Source organism: Rhinolophus sinicus, linkage group LG05 (assembly GCF_036562045.2).
Source record: "Rhinolophus sinicus isolate RSC01 linkage group LG05, ASM3656204v1, whole genome shotgun sequence".
Taxonomy (NCBI): domain Eukaryota; kingdom Metazoa; phylum Chordata; class Mammalia; order Chiroptera; family Rhinolophidae; genus Rhinolophus; species Rhinolophus sinicus.
In genome coordinates this window covers 40,957,229-40,977,358 of record NC_133755.1, presented here as the reverse complement: position 1 = coordinate 40,977,358, position 20,130 = coordinate 40,957,229, and the positions used below count along the sequence as shown (strand labels likewise).

Genomic DNA, 20,130 nt, shown 5'->3' with positions numbered 1-20,130 from the left:
AAGAGACACCAGACACACGTGCATGCAGAGGGACAACCGTGGGTAAACACAAGGAGAAGATGGCCACCTGCAAGCTAAGGAGAGAGGCCTCCGAAGAAACTAACCCTGCCACCACCTTGATCTCAGAGTTCCAGCCTCAGGAACTGTGAGAGAATAAATCTCTGTTATTTAAGCCACTCAGTCGATGGTATTTTGTTACAGCCACCCAAACAAACTAATAAGCCACTATTTTTGTCAAAGAAACAGGGAATCAGAATATGGGATTCAGTCGGCATTTCACTCTAATTCACGGCTTCTATACAGGCCACTAGTAATTCACAAGATTTTTTTTTTTTTTTAAAGTAAGGGATTAAAATGGGAGTCTAAAGTGTACAAAGATAATCTTAGGCCTGGGGAAAAAAACTATTTTCACTTGAAAACACCCCAATTTTCATAACTAGTACTTTTTAAATTCTCTCAACATAGATAGGCAGATATTTCCTTCTTTCTCTCCCTCTCCTCTCTCTCTCTCTCTCTCCCCCTTCTTCTCCTGCTCCTCTTAACATTTCATTCACCATCCTTATTGTGATTGGTCTGTCTTCTCCACAGGTGGATAGATGTGCTGATTAGCTAAGAATACATTTGACTACAGAGAAATGAGTTAACTAGACACATTGCATGAGGTTCTAACCGGAAAACTTCTCCTTAAGTTTACATTATTTATTGGCTGAGCAGGACAAGTAGCAAGATATCAACTAATTTCTGCTACTTGTGGTTTACCCACTCACATTACCTCATCACAACAATGTCTCCTCTTTTGCCATCAGTCAATGGACTGGGAGCCAAATCACACACTGACCTGAGCTGGACTGTTCTCCTGATCACAGCCGAGCTCCCCCAGGAAATGTGGGATAACTGGCTTTATGCCAGAAGTCACTCTTCCCCTAGGCCTGCTCACTAATAACCTTTCCTTGCTTTTGTTTGGATCTTAATGACCTCAACCCTTCATAAAAGGTTTGCCTCTTCTTTTTTTTTTTTTTTTTTTCATCTCAACATGAACACAAAATGGCAGATGACCCAAAGAAATTAATATAATTTAGATATGAAATAAAATCTATCTACTAGTGTGTGTATGGTTGTGTGTGTGTCTCATTGGCATGCTCTACATTGGACTAAATGGCAGGAATTTCCCAAGGGAAGATAACCTCCAGATATTGCTACAAAAGCTTTATTTCCCACACTCGGCAAATTATTTAATTTAAACACTGTTTGACCTAACTCTCTGAGGAGAAGGGTGTTTTTCCAGATCCATTTTTAATTTGTTGATGTGTATATTCATGTGTGCCTATAGAACCAGCCTCAGAAACACATCCGCGACTGCAGAGGGCCTAAGCACAAGCTTCTGGTTGCAGAACAGCAGCTGCAAATTGTTGTCTAAAACTAGGAAAATGATGAAATGCACATGTAATGTCTTCTCTTTTTTGGTTGAGGAAAAATAGACAGATTCAATTGCTCATCTCCTAGTGTCCCCAACCCCAGACACTTTCCATTTCCTTGGGAGATATAAGTAAATAGTTTTTAAAATCTTGTGCGTGCGTGTGCGTATGTGTGTACATGCACCATGGTTAACTTTGCATAGCAGAAAATGGTCGCATTGGTGGATGCATTTTACTAAAGCAGGAGAAGCAACGCAAAGATTAAAGAATCAGTTTTCATCAGCATTGGGTTGTGCTGTATCGTGGGGAAAGAATTTGTAGCACTCTTTTAATCCTTCTCCTTTCATTAGCTTAACTTCTACTGCCATTCTACTACATATGAATCAGGAAAAGACACCCGATGAAACAAACCCGAATGTCCCATGTATTTTGCCAAATTTTATCATGAAAAAATCTTGCCTTTTTAAAGAGTTTATAAGTCCCATTAAAGGATTCAAATGAATTTCTCCCCTAGACAGAAATTCATTATATAAGATTCCACAGAAGGGCTAACCCTGCCACAAAGGCAACCTTGCATATACAGGGCCCACGCTGGAGATAGTCTTGTTATCTTGGCTAAATCAATTTTAAAGCAAATAAGCATTAGACAATAATTTCAATATTAACTTACTCTTCTTGCTTCTTCATCAGAGCAAGCTAAACGTATGTGAACTCCCTTTCACCTTTCACCTAGGCTCCCTCTAGTTCTCTCCCCGTGTGGTGCCCTCGCACAGGTAAAGTGACCTCCTTCCTCCTACCAACTTAGTTATTTATTGACATAAGCTTGCATTCTGGAGCATTATCAGCTTAATGCATAATTCAAAATGTCTTGCATGTGGCCTGCACTTTTGCCTTATCCTCTGCATTCTGAAGGAAAGATAAGACGTATTTCCAAAGTGGGCACACATAAGGATTCCTGAACATTAACATTGCACCCCCCATGCCAGCCCTCCCCCACCCCTCAGAACATTGTACATCTTACAACTCACACGCAACCCACAAAGGAGCTGTACTGAGAGAAAACAAGGCCAGAGATGATCCAAAAGTTTACACTGAGTGGGGACCCAGAACCTTTGGGAAGAATAGGTCTCTAAAAGTAGAAAAATCACAGTATTACCTTAAGAGTCACATTCTAGACCAGCAGCCAGATGTTTTCAGCCAAGCAATAGCTTCCAATCTCTGCAATTCAAAATAAAAGAAAAATCAGGTTTAGAATTTTCCCCCTCACAGTGGGGCTAGGGTGTGAGGTTGAAGGGGAGTGAAGAGGGTGGAAAGGGGAGAAAGGAGGGTAATTCAGAGAGAGGGGCAGATGGAAAAAATTCTTAACCTGTTGGAGGGAAGAAAAAAAGAAAAAGCCAAAAGGAAAAAGGGGTGAGGAGGACAAAAGGGATAGAGAGAGAGAGGGTGAAGGATTAAGCTGCAAAATGATTGGAGGACAGGATGGGAAGAAAACGATGGGACTTGGAGACCAGAGGGCTTCAAAACCAGCTGTATTAGAAGGTTAATTCAGTCAAAATCAATTCAGTAAAAGTGGCTTCAGTGATATTTTTTCTGTACCGAATTGACTGCCTTCTGATTGAATTGATTACATTAACTAGTTATTTTTAATTATGTGTGAAAAGAGAGAACATGAGTGGATAAGCTCACCTGCAAATACGCAGATCCAGGTAGTCTGTATGCTTTGATTTAAACACACTAACAACTTGACAAAAAAAACTACACACATACATATGCATGTACATGTATGCGTGTGTGGAAATGCTAAATTCTGTTGAAAAGTGTCACTGCTGTCCTCCAGAATACTCACAAGCATACTATATACATATACACATACATTCTGAGTTTTGTTCTTTCTAGGGTCCAAAAATTGTCTTTTTGGAAAGTAGTTTATCCTTGGTAGAGTAACGATGTTGTACAAATGCACTAGCATCATTTGTCAGCACCATTTTAAAAAGCAAAGTTCACCTCCCCCTAATACACTTCTGTCAAAGTCAGGACATGATACTAAAAACCATAAGGTCACCAATATCATTTGGACTTATTACTAAATATGGAATTCTAGTAGATGCTTTTTACATGCATTTTTGAGTCTATCAAGCAATAATTCCTCCTTTTTTATAAACATAAAGACATGAATTATTAAAAAATTAAAGACATTTAGAATAATGGTCTTCTATACACAAAGTATCTATTTCAACTTTCATCATTCATAGTTTATTGCATTGATTTTTTTTCATCAGTTTACTTAGTATTAGGCTTCCACTGAACTCATCAATAAGAAATGAATTTTGTAACTTTCGAACCCACTATATTATTTTTCCTTTTATTTGTAGTGAATTTTTCTTCTCTCCATGGTATTACTGCAATAAGTCAGTCATTATTTCTTTATGTTTTCCCTTCTTTCTTTAGTATTTCATTTCCCTTTACAGCACATCTTGTGATCACAAAGAAAACAGAGACACTTATTTCTTTTAACAGTTGAAATTGCTGCAAGTGATTTAGCTGTCATTTAATTTGATTCCTCTCTTCTGTCTGTGGAGAAATATGTTTAATGTACTGGAAATTATGTTAATAAGAAAAAGCATTATCTCATTTAATGAAATAAATATACAAATATTTCAAAATAAAATAAAGAGGCAATCTTCACTGAGAAAAATGTCTCTTATGGTTTGCATAAAATAAACAAATGAGGGGAAAAAAACATGAATACATTGAAACACTGACAAAAATTATGCCTGCATTCAAAAGGGGAGGGGAAGCTTGGTAAATGAATTACCCACAATTTAATCAAATATCTTTTTGAAAAATATGGGGCATATATTAAGGATCAAATTGCTAATCTTACATTTCCAATTAATTCAAGAAAAATCAGGTTGGTTTTTTTGTTTGTTTGTTTTAGAATGGACACTGGGATTTTTGAAAAGTTTTCCTTGTATTTTTTCTCTCTTCTATTTCAATTGGTCTTTCAATGATTGCTATAGCTTGAATTTATAATAATTATCAGCAATCTCGTTGAAAATATGACCCAATCTATATAACTATAAGAAAGGTTAGAATTCCTTTGATTTTGCTAATCAAAACAGAGTCAATGAACTCGTTCCAAAGCTTTTATATATTAAAATTTATTTAATGTACAAAAAGGTTAAATAAATATTGTTAGTGATTTGAGCAAAACTTGAAGTAATTATGTAATAAAAGCATGACCACAGTAACAGAAACACATAATTAGCAATTTAATTACTGGCATGAAGACAAGCTAAAGATGTCAATAAAAAAATCTTTAGTGACAAGCTGATTTTATTCTCTTTACTGCAATTTGTGAGACATATTCACCACCTGATGAGTAATACCATTTTCATACAAAATACCTACCATTCCACAAACTGAAATACCCAATTTAAAATATTTTTGCATAGTGAATCATTATATTTTCTCCCATTTAGATTAGCACTTTCTCTTCTCTGAAAATACAATATTTATCATCAGCAAGTAAAGAACATTGTTTTTTTAAATGAGATAAAGTAGCAGGTGTTCTTTGTTTCAATTTCTTTTTTTTTTCCAGCTTCAATAATATCTGACAGAAATGCTTCCCTGTATATGACACTCCAAATATCCTATCTTTTCTCATGTCCTAAATTTCAGCTGAGAAACACACATAAACCATGGATTGTTTTAAAAGGAGATAAATGCCAACTCTCATAGAAATAGGCTGTCTGGGCCTTCCTCTGGGTCTCTCACAATTTCTTTTTCTCCCCCATCTATTTAGAGTTATTTAGAGTTATTTAGAGTTATAGGTGGGAGGTAAAGGAGAGAAATGAGTAAGCTCAATTGATTGTGCTATGGTCCACTTGTATTTTTTCATCACAATCCCAAGTTTCAGATTTTCAAACAGTCCTGAACTACTTATCTTAAAGTGTTTGATGAATGCTTACTACCTTCTATGTCACTGGTATTTAACCAGTAGAAGAAAACAGTTATCTCAAGATAGAACCATATTGAAAGAAGTTTTCCATCTTGTGATAAAAAGTGAATCATCTTGGCTGGTGTTCAATAGCCACTTGTACAAGCCCAGCGCATGGAAGTGAAATCATGAAAGCCAGACTTGCTAAGAAGTTTGGTCTATAAATAAACTTGGGGAATGATGGAATACACTTAAAAAATAAACTCCAGCCACTATGAACATAATAAATAATAGTTCCTAATAACATCGCCTTATATAATTAATCTACTGATTCTAATCATTTTGACATATAGTTCCAATCAGATAGCCTAAGTTAAATATCCAAGTCTTGAGAGAAGGGTATATAATACAAACTCAAAGTTTCTAAGGAAATTGAAAATGTTTTTAAAAGCATATTTTACTTGGCTATAACCTGATAAATGTGAAGAAAGCAAATAATTGGGAGATGACTTTTGGGAACCTCATGGCTAATATATTGGTTCCTAGAGTCGTTCATTTCTTACATATATTTGGATTAGAGTTTGCCGACTTCCATATAAAGTTCCCTTTCCCAGGAGCTTTTGATCACTGTTCATTACATATCACCATCAGCTTCTAACACTCGGTTTTAGCTATAAACCTAAACTTACTTGGATTTTTTTTTAACTCTATCTAGGCTTGAAATTCTCTTTCCTTCTATATTTTTATGGTCCAGATACACATTGTCATTAACAAGCATGTTAATTTACAAACCTCCATAAAAGAGCTCCTAGATGACCATTAAGGAGGATGGTTAGGCAATGGTACCTGCCTGTAGGAAGCTCACAATCTAGTTAAGAACATGGTGTGCCTTATAACCTACAAAAGTAATGGTTGCCTCATAACTCAAGTATAGCTATGATAAATGCCAAAGAGATGACACAATAAATACAAGAAAGTTCATAGAATGAAGTGAGCACCGTGTCTTTGTTGGTAGACCCCTTTATAAATGGATATTACGGTAGAATTTTGTAAAGCTTTGAAATGCAATATCTCATTTGAACTTCAGAGCTAAACAGCCCCTTATATAGCTGAAGAAACAAAGACTCAAAGAGTTTAAACCATGTACCCAAACAAAAATGTATTAGAATGGGGACGCAATCATAGATCTGTTGACTCTAAGTTCTAGGCATGAAGAAGAAAGCATTTGAGATGAAAGAATGATCGAGGAAGTATGTCAGGTAGACGGGAAGGAAAGGGATTCACAAAACATGTGAAGGACAAAGGTGGGTTGCTTACCTAGCGAGAGCAGCAAGAGCAATGAGAGAAAGATTGGAAATAAAATGAAATAAAAACAAAATGGGACCAATGGAAAACTGAGAATGTGTTCTCTAGGTAGGTAGTGAGGAGTATTTGATGGTTTCTGAAAAAAATGATGGCATGATGAACTCAGAGCAAAGCGTGAGTTAAAAAGCAAGAGACAAAAGGCAAAAAAGTGGGTGCTGCTGGTGTTCCACACAAACTCTGTATGGGGTGGGGGGGACTCATCCCCTAGCTGCTGGGAGTGTTGGCTGGTATAGGACCTCAGCAGCACCTTTCTCTGCAGAGCTGTCCTCAGCTTAGCAGGGCCCACTTTACTGCAGAGGCTAAAACTCCCTCCCCTACCCATCCATACAAGGGCTACCTGACATGGGGAGGGGGGGACAAAAGCCAGTTCTTTTGACTTGAGGGATATCACCTTCATGGGTAAGCTGCAGCTAGACAATGGCTGAGGCCATGTGCCCTGGCCTGCACATGGAGAGAAGGTCATAATTCGACCACTGAAGTCTGCCCTGGAGATACAATGAAAAAGAAAAGAAAGGAAAACTTTCCTTTAATAGTAACCTACCAGAAACTCTGATTTTCCCCAACCAAACCCCATCTGAACTTCACTGCTTTCTAAATCGTTAACTTTAATTGCTCTCTTATCCAATGGGAAATATCCCTGCTCCCTGGGTGGGGGAAAGGGGATGGGAGTGGGGTCTACTACGTGTTACTTAAATATACACGTAGTAAACTGTGAAATGAAAAAGGAAAAATATTATTTTATAATTCTGGGAAACCAAAAAACTTTAAATTTTCTTCTTTAAATAATAGATTTCTCTTCTACCCCAACATAAATACTACAGTATCTTGAATTCTTAGAAATGCACTGATGTTATCCATTACACCATTTTGGGACATTAAATATTGTTTGTATCTAGGTGAGATTTCCTGATTCTTCTCTCAAAAAAACAAACAAACAAACAAACAAATAAAAAAACCGGTGCTATTTAATATGATGATTATTTACCACAAAAAGAAAAATTCTGTTCAGTGAACTTTCAGAGCATTAATTCTAAGAAACCTCACCAGGGAAGTGAGGCAAAGAGGGGAGGGGGGAGAGAAAAGAGAGGGAGAGGGATGACCTATGAGAAAATATGAAGACGTAGTGTCCAAATCACAAACCTTCATGAGCTAATATGGCTTACGTTGTCTTTCCTTTATTCTAAGCCTTTTGTTTTCATGAGAGATTTCTTTAAAATAATTTCTTCTAATCAGTCTTTCTCCCTCTTTTCCTATACTGATAACTACCTGATAGCCAATCCTCTCTTCCTACCATGTAGTGTGGTAACAAATTTATGCTCAGAATGAATATCCTGCTTTTACAATGGAATTGGGTGATTATTTGTAAAAATTCATGGAGCTGTCAAAGGGAATGTTAAATTTCAACAGCAGTGTTCTCACACTTAGCAAGCTTAACTTGGAGAAGCTGGTGAACATATAAATTCCTGGGTATCACCTCCTGCATCTTGGGTTCAGCAAATCTGAGGACAGGCCAGCCACCCCATTTTAGCAAGCACTAGGGGTGATTCTGGTGCAGGTGTCTGCAGACCAGACCATGAAAGCCACTGCTCTAGTGAACTCAGTCTTTGTATCATTTTGCATGTGGTTCATAAAATCCCTTCTACTAAACCTCTTTACTAGCCTAGGTGACTGGGTTATGGTTGGTTTGACTGTTCCTAAATTACACACAAGGAATTACCAAAGTCCTTGCTCTAAAACAATGATGCCTATCTTGAAATGTACTCCCATGTGGAGTGAGAACCTCACCAGTCATCAGACAAAAGACATCCTGTGAGTGTTACGTTACTATCCTTGAAATCTAGCCACCAACTTCCCCTAAATAGATGCTGGCCCCTAAATTAGATCTACCATTTGGTAGATTAGACTTGGGTCTCAGATTACTTTTGTGAACGGACTCTTATCATTTAAAAATTGAGTAACCTTTGCCTAAATACACTTAGCTATGTGTAAACTGCAAATTTGTTGCTGACTTATTTTCCCTAGAAGTAATGAAGAAATACTCAGAAAAAGATAGTTCACTTCTATTGGGAATAAGGTAATCCCTCTTCAGCATCCTGTAGGATACATATTTGTGCATCAGTAGGAATAAGTCAAAACTCACTTTCTCATTTCTGGCAGTTTCTTAAACATTTGAGGCCACTAAAACCAAAGTAGCAACGATGAAAATGAAATAGGCAGACCTTAACACATTTAAATGTAAAGACAAATTAGTATTAGATGCTTCTCCAAAACACTGTCCCTCTCTGAAACAAGTAAAATTCAGCTGAAACACAAAAGGCTTGCATACTTGCGGGTTGTGTGGAAAGAGGTGCCATGGAGAAAGGTGCTATTTTTTTGTAATTGAATGTAATCCAACAAAGATTTGGCAGACTACATATTTAAAAGGTTGGGAATGCTTGCAGAAATTGATTCATTCACACTGTTGTGAATCATTTAGCACACACTTCAGAGAGAGTTTAGCATCTTAGTCTCTGCCTCCCACTTCCTAAGAAAGACTGTTAATCAAAATGAAGACTCATAGGTGCAGACTTGGAAATGGGACAAAGAGATGAGAATGAAAGCATACCCTGTGGAACAGCTTTCCTCACTAAGGGCAGTTTGGACTTTTCTTTTTTCTTTGAGAGTGGAAGGTTTAATGCAGTGGTGTCACATAAATTAATACATAGATTCTCAGACTGGGGTTATTATTACAGTTGCATAAAAGCAAAACTAAGTCCTATATTTAGGAAATACTTTTGAATGTGCCTGAGTCAAAAAAGTACGCTACCTATTTCACTTAAACACAGTTCTCCTCCAAATTATAAGATTGTAGAGTGAAGGAGCACATTACTATAAATTATCTAAATGAAAATGTGATTAAAAGTATCTCTATTTGTAAAAGTCTTGTGATTATAAAAGAAAATGTCTTTCCTTAAAGAAAAAAATTATATATCATTTTAATGCATTTTTTAAAATAATAGATATACCAATTTAGTGCTGTATTTTAGACCAGGATATGAGAGATAGACCATGTAAAAGATGAAGTTCACAGACACACACATACACGCACGTGCACACACACACACACACACACACTAATAAATTAATAACTTAACAAGTTCAATGAAATTTACTAGATTTCTTTTATTTTGAAAGTGCCAGTACATTTATTAGTACTTTCAAAATAAAAGATGATAAATTGTCAGTTAAGGAAAATACATAAGTGATATATTGTTAATGGTTAGGGTTTATAAATGATGTTTTCAAATAATTAAAATAACAAAAAAAATCAGAGTTAAAGAAAATACACAGAGTAAATATGTATTGCAGAGGTTTATAAAATCAAAGTAGGATGAGCCATCGCAGTGGATGGCATCGTTTGTCACCACCACTATTCACAAAGTTAAGCTCTAAGATATGTGCCCTGTCCCCAAAAAGATCTTCTCGCGCAATTATTGTAATATAATAATAAGCTTATTCATATATGTATTAAGATCATATTCATCTAGGAAAAGTAGTAACAGGAAAGGAAAGTAAGGAGGGGGAATTAACTTTTCAAGTATCTGTGGTAACAGAGAACACAAATGATCCAAATAAAAGCTCCTTTAAAGGTCGGTTATATTTGTTTTTAAAAAGCATAATATACCTACTGAGATCCATTTTAATCTATCACTTTGGTAGATATAAACACAAGTAATGGAAGACAAATTTACAGCTTTGTCATTTGGCCTAAAGCAGAAACTGTGATCCTTAACTCTTTATCTGAAAACACTTACTTCAGTATGTCGATATGTTATATTTTTCATTTAACTCTCATAACCACCATAGTCCTGCCACCATTTTATAGATGATGATGAGGGAAGAGAGCAGGTTAGTAACTTGCCTGGTTCTGGGCATTCACACTCTGTCTCACCAGTTCTAGTTCTAAATCAAAGGCAGCAGGGAGACATCCCGTGCAGTCATCGTTTCATACTCATAACCCTTGGTCAAAGTTTCTGTTCTCAAGCCTCGGTCAAGTGTCTTATTCTCTGTGTAAGTAGGTGACAAAAAGAATTTTATAACATGGACTCTTTTTCCCTCTATGTGTATAATTAATTTTCATTTATGTAAGAGAGGCAATTTGTGACTAGAGATGTGAATGTTGAAAAAGTGATTCAGCATTCAAGACTCAGGAGGAACTTGCATGTTGTCTGATTTTAAACAGTGGTTCTCAACCTTGGCTGTACAATTAGAATTACCTGGGGAGCTTTAAAAAAATATCTTTGTCCAGACTCCACCCCCAGAGATGCTGACTTAATGGGCTGGGGTGGGGTCCAGGCATGGGTTTTTGTTTTTTGTTTTTTCAAAAGCTCCCCAGGTGACTCTAGTGTGCAGCTGGGGCTGAGGCCCATTGATTTTATAGCCTGGGTACTGCAGCCAAGGTATAATGCTATGAGGAGGCTGGAAAGTTGATTTCTAACCTCTGATATACAATGGACGTACACTTGTAGGCAAGTGGATCTTAGTTTGTAAACAATAAAATGGAACTAATAGTGTACTACACACCAAGCTACAGAATTAGATTAGAAGCTTTTTTTCTTATCCCTTCTAAATATGCATTCACCTGAAGCTCGACGTACTTGTTTTGGTATCTTGGAGGTGGGGAAGTAGGACATGGATACAAAGGGAAAAAAAGAAAAAAGTATCTTATTAACACCAGTTCATTAAAAAAAAAAAAAAAAATCAATGCTCTCCCTTTAGATGGGGAACAAATGTATTTAATAAATACATGTTAAAAGCTAGCTTAGAATAATTTTTGAATTGCATTTTATCAACATCTCATTTCAAATTCACAGTTACTTTCATACAATTTAAGATCTTTGGAGGCAATGAAGTATTGTTATAAGATGGATGGATTCATCTTCCAACATATTAGGATAATGACACTGCCAATATTCAGGCTTCAACCTTTACCTGAGAAATTTCTGCTAGGAAAAGTCCCTACTCTGAGAGACATGTCAAAACTTAATCATTCAACTTCTTAAGTAACAATTTACAAAAAAAAAAAAAAAAAAAAAAGTAGCAGACCACCATTTCCTTTTAATTTTTGAAGAAAAAATATTCCAAATTGTAATGACATTCAAAAGCATTTTAACACCACTGACGCTTTTCAGGTTCCCAGTCATAGCACGGTGTTAATCGTAGCATTGTAAATGCCTTCAAGTAAAACCTGCAGATATTTCATTAAAATCTTAGATTCCTTTTTAACTCCAGTGGTAGGATTGGGTGACATGATAATTGCGTTATATAGAGATTTATTACATTTTGATACTAGGCAACATCCCTTGGCCTATATTTGTATCTGTGATATACCTGAGGTTTTCACGGAAAGCAAGACTAGTACAAGAGTGATGAGAAGCTCAAACACAATACTTGACCTAAATACATTATGTAGTACCGGGTATCTGTTAAATAGGTCAGCCTGGGCTCTTAAAAGTTATGCAAAACTTATTTCTGCCATACAGGAGATATGTCACTAGTCAAGCTGTATAAAAATCAGATTTTTAGGCAGAAAGGAAATGCTTCTCTTCACTGAGAGGAAAAAACCCTTTTGCCATACACAAAATGTCTTAAATACTATAGTATGCTTCTCATATGTCTTTAGGCCACAGAGAGTAATAAAAACAATGAAGCTGATAAAATGCCTAACAATTCCAGGACTCACTGAAGTGGATGGGAGTTCTTTGAACACTGCTATAGAAATTCTTATTCTTCCCACAAAAGCAAATGGGATTTCGAAGGCGCACAGGTTTCACCTACGAAACCAAAATGATGCATATTGCCCCAGGATGTCCCTGGCTGATTGCTTTTAGCAATGATGAAACATGGAAAAGTTACAACTCATCAGGCTAGGGGGGTTCCACCATACCTCCACTCCTATTTTGGACAAAGCTGTCATGATCTTGCCTAGTAGTGTTGGCTTCATTAGCAGCCTTAAGTGTGCAGGACATTACTTTTAAAACATCAAAAAAACCCATGCTCTTTCCAGGCTCAAATCAATAATATTTGATGGTGTCAAGTTTACTACCTGACCACAAGGCACGAAAAACGTATTCCCAGTGGTTCTCAAAGTGTGTTCCCAGGGATCAGCTGCATCAATGTTAACTGGGAAATTGTTAAAAAATGCAAATTGTAACTCACCATATGGAGAGCCACTAAATCAGAAATTCTGGGGTTGGGGCACAGTGGTTTAGGCTTTAACTGACCTTCCTCCAATTTGAGAAGTCCTGAACTAAGCTAATAATTAGTTAGCTTGAGAATGTACATAACAGTTCCAACTTAAAACAATTCTTAATTATCCTTAACAATTAGGGACAAGAATCAAGGTAAATTAAAGAATATCACCAAACCTCATATTAGCCAACATCAACCTCTTCCTCCAAATAAACTTTTATTAAACAATGGGTTATGTTTATAAGAGGTCCAAAGCCCTTTCCAGCTTGAACTTAAAACCTTTCATGGGACTTCTCTGCTCCTAGAAAAATGAATTAAAACCGTGGACACAAGAAGGAAAAAAAAATGTGAGGAAAACAAAAGCAAATTGCTCACACTACTGACTAATCATATAGTTTAACCATTAGGAATTGAAAAAATAGAATGTCTAATAAGGAAGTTAATTCACAGTAAGGTGACATTTGTGGGCTCTTTAAAAAGTTTGTTTTTTTTCCCTTGAATAGTGAACCTATATAGGTAGGCACTAGGGAATTCAAATTCCCCAAATCCCCATAGATTTGTGAGAATAATGAAGTTCGGATGTTTGGTCCTGATCAGTAGCTCTGACATGCTGAAATTAAATGAGATGCTTCAGACTTCCCACTAAAAGACTGAGTTTTTGCCTCTCACCTCATTACTCCCACACACTCTTAGTAGGTTTAGTTTAATGTATTTGAGTTCCATTTCTGAGAGTACAAACTCTTATGATTTTGCATGATTGAAACACATTCATTAAAGAGACAGGAAATAAAGTGTATGCAAATTTGAAGCAAGCTAATAAATTTATTTAAAGGGGGAAAAAAAAAACCTATCTGTTCCCAGTAACACACTAAAAACAAAACTCAGAGCAAAACACATCGCAGCTGCTCAACTAAACTGTAATACGCTCTGGGAAACAGCATCCATCCTATCCCATGCACCTGTGTGCCAACATGAGGAAATTCAAAGGTAAAAAGTAAACAAGCTTCTTCATTTTGCATTGTCACACTAGCCTCTCAAACAGGTTTTTACTACTAGCTTCTTGCTGATATACTGAACTTCACTGAGGTTAGTCACAGACTGCAGGTAGCTTTCAAGTCAAATTCAGTTCCTCTGGGACAAGTGATTATTTTTCTCTCTCTGACCTAGTGAATGCAGCAATGCTCCACACATACAGTATTTCTGCCCTGAAGGCATTTATGTCCCACCACCTTACCCCCTAATGCTTATAATAATGCTAGGCAAAGTGACAAAAATAAGTCTGCCCTTACTTTGCATATCGAAAACAAAATACATACAATGCTGCTGCTGCTTTTATTGCTTTGTTATTTCATCATTATTCACCACAGTTCTTTGCCTTCATTTGCAGAGTTTGGGTTTTAATGTAATGGCCATTCAATAAAAATGTTGCTTTTAAGGGTTTGCATATCATCCCATTTTCTCTTCAACCCTTCAGCAACCATATGGCAAGCAATCAGGTCTGCAATCACTAGGTCCATATTATGTAGAGCATGATTTCGGCATTATGCTATTACCCATCTGTTTCTGTAGAAAAAGACATGAACCCGTGTATAAGAGGTCAGTGGTTTCATTGCACACCGTATTCTAGAAATCTATCTCTGTTCACTTGAGATCACTTTTGTGATTTACTCTACTTTCCAGGCCAGACTTTTCCTCTCTCCTTTTTTTTTTTTTAAAGAAATACAGACAATCAGCACAATTTGTCTGCCTATTGTATAAAATTATTTGTAATTGTCTGAGTAAACACTTAAACTTTCTTACTCACGGGTATTTTTCCAGAGATTCTGCACTAAAAAAAAAAAAAAAAAAAAATGCAGGTCGTAGAGAGAGGAGAAATCAATCTCACCTGCTTTTACATTTTGAACTGTCTACACAATAAAGGTGACAGAATTTTCAGGCAGAAGCAGACACAGAGGAAGAGAGAAAGTCCAGGCTTCTGTCTCCCATTTGATGTTCCTCTCACCAACCTAGACTAATTAATTCTTCTGGGCTCAAGGAAAGATTGCCATATATACATCTATGCACCTATATCTCTATTTCTGTATATATGCCTGCCCTGTGGGTTCACATGCATGATCTTTGACTAGCAGAATCAAGTTGAGTCTTGAATGTTAATTCAGTGGAATACTTACCTTGACAGTTCATAAGCAGAGCACTTAACAATGAACTTTAGATGCAATAAATTAAGCCTATGAAAAGACTCAATGTCTGAATTCCACGTGTTGTAATAAGCCAATGTTTTTGCTAGGTAAAACTCGTTACAAAATACTTTCACTTGCCTTCTACACTGTTTCAGACTGTTATCAGCCTGAAATGGATTCAGGAAGCAAGACAGGAATACTCCAAATGGGTATGAAGCCTGAGGCATGGACTCTTTTGCAAAACCAATTGGGGCCACCAGGAGTGGCTGGGAGCAGATGTGCTTTTCTGCCCCTTCCACTGGTTCTCAAACCTGGCCGCTTGTTGGAATCAGCTGGGAAGGATGAAACATTCCTGATACCTGGGTCCAAACACCAGAGTCTGACTTAATTAATCCGGGGTGTGACATGGACAATTAGATTTTTTAAAAGTTCCCCAGGTGTTTGTACTGTGTGCTCAGATTGAGAACCTCTGGTCCAATAAGACATATTTTTTAAAAAGATCATCTTACTTCAGTTCATCATTCAAAAAAAAATGCAATGAATGGTAGGATGTAAATACTACAAAAATTAATGAAAGCTGTAAAATGTTCAAGGTACAACAAGGCAAAAAATTATAGGCTGACAACCATCAATTACAAAATAAATGCTATTCAACAGTGGAAATAATAATAGTGTAGTGATCTCTAGTATACAGATTTGGCCTAGTTTTATTTACAACTTTCAAGAAACTTGAATGTCAGAGGACATGCATAAACAATGTTAATGCTAGAACTTTAGTAAAATAGTGACAGATTTAATTAAAATTTGACAATTAAGAAAGACCATTACAATGTAACTAATTGGAAAAAGTAAAGCTAAATTACATGGTATTCATTATGTTCATACTAATAATTATTTAGACAAAAATTATACAGTGAAGGCTATATGTCCCATTCACAGACAACTCATGTGACCATAAACTCTTAAAGTTTTGATATGTGTTGTATTTTGAAATCAATATTATTTTCTTCATGTTAAATCTCACTAGTATTTTATCTTATTTTGCTTTTCATTTTCACCCATAACCCCACCCCACCCCCTTTGGCAACCATAAGCTTGTTCTTTGTATCTATGGGTCTATTTGTGTTGTGTTTTGTTTAAAATCAATATTCTTAAGGGCAAATACTTTGGAAAACAAAACTGAAAAAATCACAGGCTTTAAAAAGATAAAGTTTCAATTAGATTAATGTTTAACACAATTGGCTACAAGCAAGAAAATCTAAAATTAAGGCTAACTCACAGAACTGAGCAAGAAACAGATGGATATATGGCAAGTCGGTTTGTATTGAGGCTGTTGAGATTCTTTGTGAAAAATACCTTCCCACCCTGACAACCAGCTTGCAAACAAACAATAAATAAATAAGAAAAACCTACTAACCCTTTATGATATGGAAGGGCAAAAAGTAGTCAATAAGAAAATTGTGGTTTCAGAGGAGAGCCAAGATGGTGGAGTAGATAAACACTGTGCTTGCCTCATCCCGTGAACACATCAACATCACAACTAAATTATAGAACAATCAACATACAGAACCATCTGAAGTCTAGCTGAACAGAAGTTTCATAACTAAGGGTATAAAGAAAAAGCCATATCAAGACTTGTAGGAGGGGTGGAGACATGAAACTGGCTGGTGCCACACCCGTGTGCATTTGTCAAAAATCGTGAGAGTTATCTCAACCACAGAGGTTCCCTATGAAGGAGCAAGGGACCCCAGCCCCCCACATAAGGCTCCCAGCCCCAGTACTGGTGCCAGAAACAGGAGCTCACACAACTTCTGGGTGTGAAAAACAGTGGGGATTTTGATCATCCATGTGTGACAGAAGGCTGTGGGAAACACAGACATCCTCTTAAAGGGCCTGCACACAAATTCACTCCCTCACAGGTATTCACAGGGTTCTGGCAGAGGGACGATGACTCGGGGGACATCAGAGGCATACAGGGGGCAGACTGTAGTGTGTGGCTTCTGAGCAAGGTTTGGAGGTACAATCCCCATTTTCCTTGTGTGTGGGCCCTCTCCGGTGCAGCCAGTAGGTGGGCGCCATCTTTCCTGTGTTGAGCCTACCCCCACAAGCCAAATCTAAATCTGATTGTCCTGGTGAGGTGAGTTCCACTGCTTCAATGTGCTGACTCACTGAGACCCCACCTCACTCAACTACATAATGCAGGAGGCTTTATCAGCAGCTGAACCTTATGGGAACCAGCAGCTGACAGCAGATCTTAGAGTGCCCTGGCTTTTTGTGGAGCTACGCTAGACCTGGTACTGGTAGCAGATGTCCTCAGCTCACAGAGTGGCCTCTCCCACACGCCTCCAAGTTTATCACAGGCAGTGACCAACCGTGGATTGCTTTTTAGTTCCTACCAGGTAGTCCCCGGCTAGTCACAGGCAGTGGCTGACCTGGGCCTGCACTAGAGGCCCTCCCAAGAGGCCCCAGAACCAACATACTTGGAGGTTGGCTTCTGACCACAGAAAAGTACTGCGCAATTAGCTCCACAAGTGGCACACACAAAAGGTGGTCTCAACAGGCACCAGAACCTACTGGGGTAAATCCCACTCAGTGGGGTAAACACCCCAAACAGCATCCCATAAGCTTTGGATATGGCCAAACCTCACAGCCAACAACCTGAGGGCCAATCCCACCCACTAATATGCCAATAGCAATCAAGGCTCAACTATAACAGGAGGACACACACAAACAACACAAGGGTCACTCCTGGAGCATGCAGCTCAAGTGACCAGAGAGACTGTGCCACTAGGCCCCACAGGGCACTTACTACATAAAGCCACCCAGCCAAGACTGGAAGACATAGCAGATCTACCTAATATATAGAAACAAACTCAAAGAGGAACCCAAAATGAGGAAACAAAGAAATACATCCCAAATAAAAGAACAAGAGAAAACTCCAGGGAAAAAAATAAATAACTAACTAAATGAAATGGACACAGGGAACCTACCAAATACAGAGTTCAAAACAATGGTTATAAGGATGTTCAAGGAACTTAGTGAGAACTTCAACAAAGAGATAGCAAACACAAAAAATTACATAGAAACCATAACAAAGAACCAGTCAGAGTAAAGACTACAATAACTGAAATGAAGAATGCATTAGAAGGAATTACAAAAGCAGACCAGAAGAAGCAGAGGGTCAAATCAATGATTTAGAAGAAAGGTAGTAGAAAACAACCAACCAGAACAGCAAAAAGAAAAACGAATCCAAAAAATGAGGATAGTTTAGTTTGGGACAATTCACATCATAGGGGTACCAGATGGCGAAGAGAGAAAGCAAAAGATTGAGAATGTATTTGAAGAAATAATGACTGAGAACTTTCCTAACATGGCAAACGAAATAGACATATAAGTCCAGGAAGTGTAGAGTCCCAAAGAAGATAAACCCAAACAAGCCCATACCAAGTCACATTATAATTAAAATGGCAAAGGTTATAGACAAAGAGAGAACTATGTTTATACATCTTTGTTATCCCTCACTTTTCCCAGCCAGTAGTATTTACTGATGTTTCAGAAACATGTGTTGGTTGTAAATGGTCAGTCAACAACCAAAATATAATGATATGGCCCTACCTCTGATGAATCACAAGCAGTATTCAGATTTGCAAATCATTAAAACATTAAGTGTCAAAACTTTTTAAGGATAGAGACTGAGTAAAACTGGCAGTATAGAGTTGAAAAAAACCACATCATATTTGAATTTCATTATCTATGAATCTTACTCAAAAAGCCATCTATCCATTCGTGAATTCATTAAACATTTATTGAGTACCTCCTTGCTTATAGCCTGTGGAAGTTGATAAGGCTGACAAATAATTATTGTCCAAAAAGAATAAGAATGAACTTAATGCACTGTGTTAGACTACGTCCTCTGAGAAGCAGATACCAAGATGGGATTAGAGGGAAAGCTGGACAAGCCCCCGGACCATCATGTATTCTGAACATGAGAAAGGGAAGTTTCTACACTTGTAAAACTTTCCTAGACCACCTTGCCAGGAAGGCTCTGGAAATCACAGGGTAGTCCATGTGCTAAAGTAGGCTGTCAAAGGAGATCCAATTGCCCCAGGAACTTAGCATGCCACCAAACTCAGTGATTGGCTGAGCCATGTAGGAGGCGTGGCCTTGGAGCAAACTCAGAAGTGGATTTCAAAGCATAGCAGCTGGGGACCTTGGTCAATTACACTTCCTGTAGCTGGAAGTGTGCAGGTACATCCTTGGCTGCCACTGGCACGATATAGATGTTGATACACATAGGAAGCTGCTAATGGACTTTTGACACATTCAGATACCTGAGTAGATGTAAAGAGTGTTCTAATTTGACATTCTCACACAAAACGTAGTTCAAGTGTAAACACCATATCATCATCAAATGTGTCTGTAGCAGCAAATATACTGACTAAAATTGTATGTACCTCAGTGTAAGGGAAATATATTAATATGCTATGCATTAACAGATTCCTCTGCTTGCTTAAATTATATTGAGATTCACGGTCCTGTTTTTATTTTTTTTAAAATTAGTTTCAGGTGTACAAAACAATGTAATAGACATTTACACCAATCACAAAGTGATAATGCCCCTCCCCCAATCTACCTCTCTGACATCACATATAGCTGTTATAGTTCCATTGACTCTATTCCCTGTGCTGTATTCCATATCCCATGACTATGTGTGTGTGTGTGTATATATATATATATATATATATATATATATATATATATATATGTATTTTTTTAAATTAAGTTGACATATCCTACTGAATGGGAGAAGATACTTGCCAATGATACATCTGATAAGGGGTTAATATCCAAATTTTAATTTATTAAAAGCTCATACAAGTCAACATGAGAAAAAAAAAACCCAATTAAAAATGGGCAGAGGACATGAAGAGACATTTCTCTAAAGAGGACATACAGATGGCCAACAGACATATGAAGAAATGCTCAACATCACTAATCA

The 20,130-nt window shown here is 37.2% G+C and overlaps 1 long non-coding RNA gene across 8 annotated transcripts in view; it reads right to left on the bottom strand.

The window, feature by feature from the left end:
* Nucleotides 1-20,130, bottom strand: part of LOC109437798 (uncharacterized) — an 801,312-nt gene that overhangs the window by 585,759 nt on the left and 195,423 nt on the right. For all 8 annotated transcript variants that reach the window (XR_012496361.1, XR_012496360.1, XR_012496362.1 and 5 more), the window contains exon 2: nt 2,572-2,633. This is a non-coding gene — a long non-coding RNA (uncharacterized LOC109437798). The remainder of the gene's footprint in view (nt 1-2,571; nt 2,634-20,130) is intronic.